The following is a 6465-nucleotide window of genomic DNA, read 5'->3' as shown; positions in this document are numbered from 1 at the left end:
ATTTTCTGTATCTTATGCTCCGCAGTAGCTTGATGAAAAATAACACAATGTTTTGAGACAACACGGGCCTTTTACTCCAACTCGACAATTCCATCATCTAAACTAAACTGAAACTATTAATAAATAAATTTTTACAAAATCCTAAATCCAACCCTTATGATGCGCAAAATTTGTATACCTATAACATGAGAGTATGCATTGACCAATGGGTAACTTTTAAAGTAACAACAACAACACATTTTATGTTAGATAAGAGCTAGAGGGAGTCAGTTCTGTATCACAAAAATTAGTTAGTATTAATGATGAAAGTAAAAATTCTTTTCATTAAACTAGCTAAACATTATTTTAAAAATGATTATACGTAACAAACAAACAGAATAATTCCACACAACAGCCGTAACACCAAGTTCTTGGAAAATATATATATATATATATCTCCATTTCGCCTAATCAATAATTTGGATAATCCATATCTACCCCTAAAATGCACTACATGGTCAAAAGTATGTGGACACCCGACCATCACACGTATATAAGCTTGTTGAACATCTCATTTCAAAACCATGGTCATTAATATGGAATTGTTTCCTCCTTTGCTGGTATAATAGCCTCCATTCTTCTGAGAAGACCATTCACTAAATTTTGGAACTTTGCTTCCAAACGGAACAATGGTTTCAATTCATACCAAAGGTGTTCGATGGGATTGAGGTCAGGGCTCTGTGCAGGCCAGTCAGGTTCTTCCACACCAACCTCGGCAAACCATGTCTTTATGGTCTTTGCTTTGTGCAAGGGACATTGTCATGCTGAAATAAAAAAGGGCCTTCCCCAAACTGTTGTCACAAAGTTTGAAGCACACAATTCTCCAGAATCTTACTGTGTGCTGTAGCATTAAGATTTTTCTTCACTGGAACTAAAGAGCCTAGCCCAAACCATGATAAAACAACCCCAGACCATTATCCCTCCTTCAAAAAAACTTTACAATTGGCACTATGCATTCGGGCAGGTCGTGTTCTCCTGGCATCTGCAAAACCCAGATTTGTCTGTCAGCCTGCCAGAGAGTAAAGCGTGATTCATCACTCCAAAGAATGCAGTTTTACTGCTCCAGAGTCCAATTTCTGTGTGCTTTACACCATTCCAGCTGACATTTGGCATTGCACATTGTAATTTTTGGCTTGTGTGCAGCTGCTCAGCCATGGAAACCCATTTCATGAACCTCCCGACGAACAGTTTCTTGTGCTGATGTTGCTTCCAGAGGCAATTTGTAACTCGGTAAAGAGTGTTGCAAATGTGGACAGACGATTTTTATGCACTTCAGCACTCGGCGGCCCGTTCTGTAAGCTTATGTGGCCTACCGCTTCGTGGCTGAGTTGTTGTTTTCTTTGATGTTTCCACTTCACAACAACAGCACTAATAGTTGAGCAGGGCAGCTCTAGCAGGGCAGAAATTTGATGAACTGATTTGTTGGTAAGGTGGCATCCCATGACAGTGCCACATTGAAAGTCACCGAGCTATTTAGTACGACTTATTCTTCTGCCAATGTTTGTCTATGGAAATTGCATGGCTGTATGCTTGATTTTATGCGCCTGTTAACAATGGGTGTGGCTGAAATAGTCGAACCCACTAATTAGAAGGGATGTCCACATACGTTTGGCCATGTAGTATATCTTCCAACCACCTATCGTTTAAACATACTTTATTGTATTTTATTAGTTACGCCTTAAACTAAACTTAATGTATAACTAAACTCTTTCTGTCAGAATCCCCAAGGGCACTGGCCACATGGATTTTTTCTACGTCTATTCTAAAGTGTTTTTTTTATCTCATACTCTCCCACAAACACTAAAATTACAACTTGAACCTTGGATTCTCTTATCACAGATTTGAGAAGAAACCGTTCCCCGAAATTTTAAAATTAAGTTTAAATATGTAAAACAATGTATTGCTAGACTCTACTTAGCACCTAACAAGGTAATCCACTCAAATCGTAAATGCGTGAAATATCAAAAACAATTTCAAGTTTACAAAAAACTTCTTTATTTATGCCACTGTTTAATTTGTGGTTCACCTAGTTTTCCTATAGATCTCGTATTTCTTCAAACTGATGTGTTTTCTTCACATTTTAGGTAATCTTATCTCTGTTCTACCTCTACAGCCACGTTATATTACAACACTTCGGGCTTTCCACTTCTTCAAAGCATCTTCCTGCTCACAACTTTCACAGCTTTTTTCTAATCCCTTAGAGTTATTTATTTATAAGACTTGTTAAGTTCACTCTCTAATCATAATCAACCACTTAACAAACCATCAGCTCATAATAGTAGTAAACCTTAACTAAGTCAATGAAAATCTAAACAGTTAGTTTATCCAAGTAAAATATCAACTGTTATTTATTGAGTTGATCGAATAAAAACAAGTTTCTGATTGTCTCTCAAACCCCTTTGGAGATCGTCAGATATTAAAACCAAAATACTTGGCCAGTGCGATACATATATATCTTTCGATCTTTGCATGAAATCAAGTACTCGTTGTGTTATCTGTCTATCGATTAAATATAAATTAAGTGTATGTACCATTTAACTTTTAATGGTTTTTTTATACTTTAACGAGCCCCTTCAGGGTTTGAGAGTTTATTAACATATCAAATATGAATAGCATACAAATAAAACATCTAATAATCTACAGCTACTAAAATCTTAACTTGCTAACTAACATTATTATAACATTTATATAACCTACGGAATGATTTTTTTCATAAATTGTGTATTAAGTGCATTATTAAGTTCAACTATAAATGTTTAGTTAATTAAAACGTTAACTTACTTTCTATTTATATTACGTTGACTTCGAGTATCATGAAACTGAAAAAAGTTTCCCCAAGTGATGATCAACCCCGGCTTAAGGCATGGGCTAAACGGGCTGAAGCCCAGAGTCACACACTAATCAGGGAATCTTTTGCACGTGGAGGTTTTGTCTCATGTGGGCCTCAATAAGTTGAAAAGCCTAGGGCCAATAAAACCATTAATTCGGCATTGACGGTGACGTAATTATATAATATTGTGGAAGATTATGTTGGTGGATCGGCAGAGTTAAGTGGTTAAGGCACTTGACTTCTTATCATACTGTGGGCGCGTTATAATGTTACAGTTAATTCTGCTATTCTTTGATTAAAAAAAAAAAAAAGTCTGTGGTGGATGATGATGACCAAATGCCTTCTCTCTAGTTTTACACTGTTAAATTAGGGACGGCTTAGACTGATGGCCCTCATATAGTTTCGTGGGAAATTCAAATCAAACAATTATGTTGGTTTACATTAATAGCTAGTTGCATGATATGTAATTTATGGGTCTAACGACTAATTAAAAAAACTAGTTTCTAAAATAGTTAGAATTATTGGTAATTATTTTTCACATTGTTCGTAGTGCTTTAAAACGTGAATATAATGCTACAATGCGAGATGCCTCCAAATTTAGTTGAGAATGTGTAAAGAAGTTAAACCTTTTCCTGTCAGTTATCTCATCTGTGAGTGCCTCCACTATCACCCTTGTTGATGATGGTAATTATTTATCCCATTGTACTGGTAATACAAAGCTGGACTTTTGATGCCTTTGGTGTTGTTGAGATTTCGGTATTTACTTTCAGCATTACTATTATGGGTTGAAGTGTTGGAGACTTATCATCAACTGATTTGAACAAATGTATAGCTCCAGATTTCTTGCAATTCCTTTTCAAACGTTTGGTCAATAACACAGCATGGTCCTCAAGTGATAATTGAAAAAGAATATTGATAGAAAGTTTAAAGATTGATTTGAAATACAAGTGTTGGAATAAATAAGATAAAGTGAAATGATCTCCGAATGGCTCGAAAGTGCAAGTTAAGGTTGTAATGACCGAGTTAAAACTGTAATGATCACTCCAGGAGTCGTTCTAGAAAACTTTCATTATTTGTTTAGATCATGAGAATTCCTCGTGCATAGTGAATGATTTCTTTTGTAAGAGAAAAGTATGGAGTTGTTTGGAAAGTGTGATATATAAACATTTTCCAGCCTCATATTTTAATATAATATCATTTGAAGTTTGTCAGTTATTCTAGTAAACACAATTTTGACATTAACACAAGTTCACATGTCTAAAGAATTTCATTTTCTTTCAAATATCTTGTTGAATCTTCTGTTACTCAGTGCACCTATACCCTCATTCAAAGGGACATTAGTTTGCCTTTAATATACAACAGAATGGATAGGAAGAGGAAAAAAAATGATTCCATGAATATATATCTTATTTCAGAGTTTCCTGTTGATATGTGCTGCCCTATATTTCTACTTTTGTTATTTAATTTTCAAAAAAATATGTTACCGGAAATTAAAATTTTCACAACTTAAATGACTTATAACTAAAAGGAAGAGTCAAACACTGAAGTAAAATAGTTATAAAGAGATGGTTGTTAAACTAAGATAAAAAAGTCCTTTCCAGGATACTGAGCTTCTACAACTTCTATCTTGTTCCAGCTAAGAATTCATGGATAAGAGTCACCAATGTCTGATGCACCTAAAATGCAATTCATGTAATCTCCCTTTAGACCAACCTCACTCTGAGGGAAGAATAGATGGCTGAAGATCATTAAAGTGGTATGTCTGTGGGAAGTCTGACACAAAAAAGGGTGGTCTGTATGTGACAACTACACTGACTGAAAATACCCAAAGAGACACTGGACTTCAACAACATGGCTACTTAACCAGGTGGTAAGACTGTGGATAACAAATTACACAGTAAGGAAACCATGCAGTACTGGTGAGCCCTTCCAAGCCTGGAGGTATACTGTAGAGGCAGTCATTGGCCATAGAGAAAGTTGGGGTGGTGTAAACCCAATGATAAAGCTGAAAGTGGAAGTTTATTGTTCTACCACTTTGGTTCAGGAATTAACTATTCACTCAAGGTTCACAATCTATGGGGATATGTAACAGACTGTACCAGTGATATTAAGAGCTGTTCAGTCAGGTGGTAAGGAAATGGTCCCTAACATGACCAAAGGTTCAAATGAATGAGACAGGACAAATACTTATGAATGAAGTGAAAGAAGATGCAGGCCATTTCCTCAAATGAGTATTCCACAGAAAGTTGCACCACTAGCATGGATGATGTGTACAATTTGTAAAACAAGGCTTGACCTTGGTAATCAAGAGTATATCCTTAATGGAAAGCTCGGAAGAACACTAAAACAAGTCCTATGTAAACAGGTTTGTTTCCATGGTTTAACACAAAGTCTGTTGTATCCATGGCATGAAGCATCGTTACAAAACTCATGCATCAAATAAACTATTTCCTCTCCAAAGAGAAAGTATCATAATCTAGGACAATTATTTGTTCCACAAAAGATGAAGTCCTAGTGTGTTGTTTTACAGCTATGAATGGTGGGTTGCCATACTTCAACTGGGATGGTCAACAGCATGGAAAGTGAAAATAATCAAGCCTAATGATAACACTAAAGTTGCAACTGTTGTACCCCACTCAAATTAGTTATCTACTCATTTGATACTAGTAGTCAAAAAGAATCTAGATTCATAAATTATGACAGAAATTTATTTGCATATATCAATATATTTATGAGACCATATAGCCAAATGGGTCAATCAAGTCGCACAGACACAAGGAACAAATATATATTTAAATAACCACTGTATAGGTTCCATTGGACAACCAAGGATGTAGGAAACACACCAGCATGTATATTAAAGGATGAGATCAACATTCTGTAAGGGTTTAGTTGTCTTTTTTTTTTAAGACATTTACTTTTTTGTTATCCATACAATAAAAATATTACGTATATTTTTGCCCATACCAACATCCTGAAACCAACCCTCAGTGTGAAGTGATGTATGTTTTGTTGTTGCAGAAAGAAGGAATGTCACCAGCCATTATGTCAACATTACAACATCCATGTATGATCTCAATACCAAAACTATTCACATGCATTTTAATAATATACTGTGATCACTAAAACATGACATGCTTTATGTACTTAAAACATCATTTACGTCAACATTTTACAAACATCCAATGACACTACAAATCCTTCAGGTAGACAATTCAATAACCTCTAAACTGTATTTCTTACATCTATATACTTGGAACCAAATTCACTCCTTTTATTGTAACACAGAAAAATGTTTAAATTTTTTTTATTTTCAAACAAGGCACTATTACCTCCCTTAGAATGAATGAAAGATTCTCTTTAACTGTTTTCCCTTTCTCACCTAAGAAAGTTGACAATTTTGTTCAATGAATTTGTTCATCATCTCATTCAATACCTTGACCATTTAAGTTTGGTTTTTACATCAAGCATTTTTTATCCATATTTTTTCTTTATATTTGTTTATTTTTTTCAAGTCTTTTTACATAATTTTTTTATCCAATTTCCATTCATTAACTGGTATGTCTCATTGGGTAATATTATCCAATGCAAGAATT

General features: G+C 34.8%; 1 pseudogene across 1 annotated transcript in view; it reads right to left on the bottom strand.

The window, feature by feature from the left end:
- The window catches only part of LOC143230910 (uncharacterized), a 159882-nt pseudogene that overhangs the window by 131900 nt on the left and 21517 nt on the right, over positions 1 to 6465 (bottom strand). The window lies entirely within an intron of this gene.

The sequence above is a fragment of the Tachypleus tridentatus genome, chromosome 1 (genome assembly GCF_004210375.1).
Source record: "Tachypleus tridentatus isolate NWPU-2018 chromosome 1, ASM421037v1, whole genome shotgun sequence".
NCBI classification, from domain to species: Eukaryota; Metazoa; Arthropoda; class Merostomata; order Xiphosura; family Limulidae; genus Tachypleus; species Tachypleus tridentatus.
Note: the sequence above shows the minus strand (reverse complement) of the source record. Positions and strands in the feature narration are given on the sequence as shown.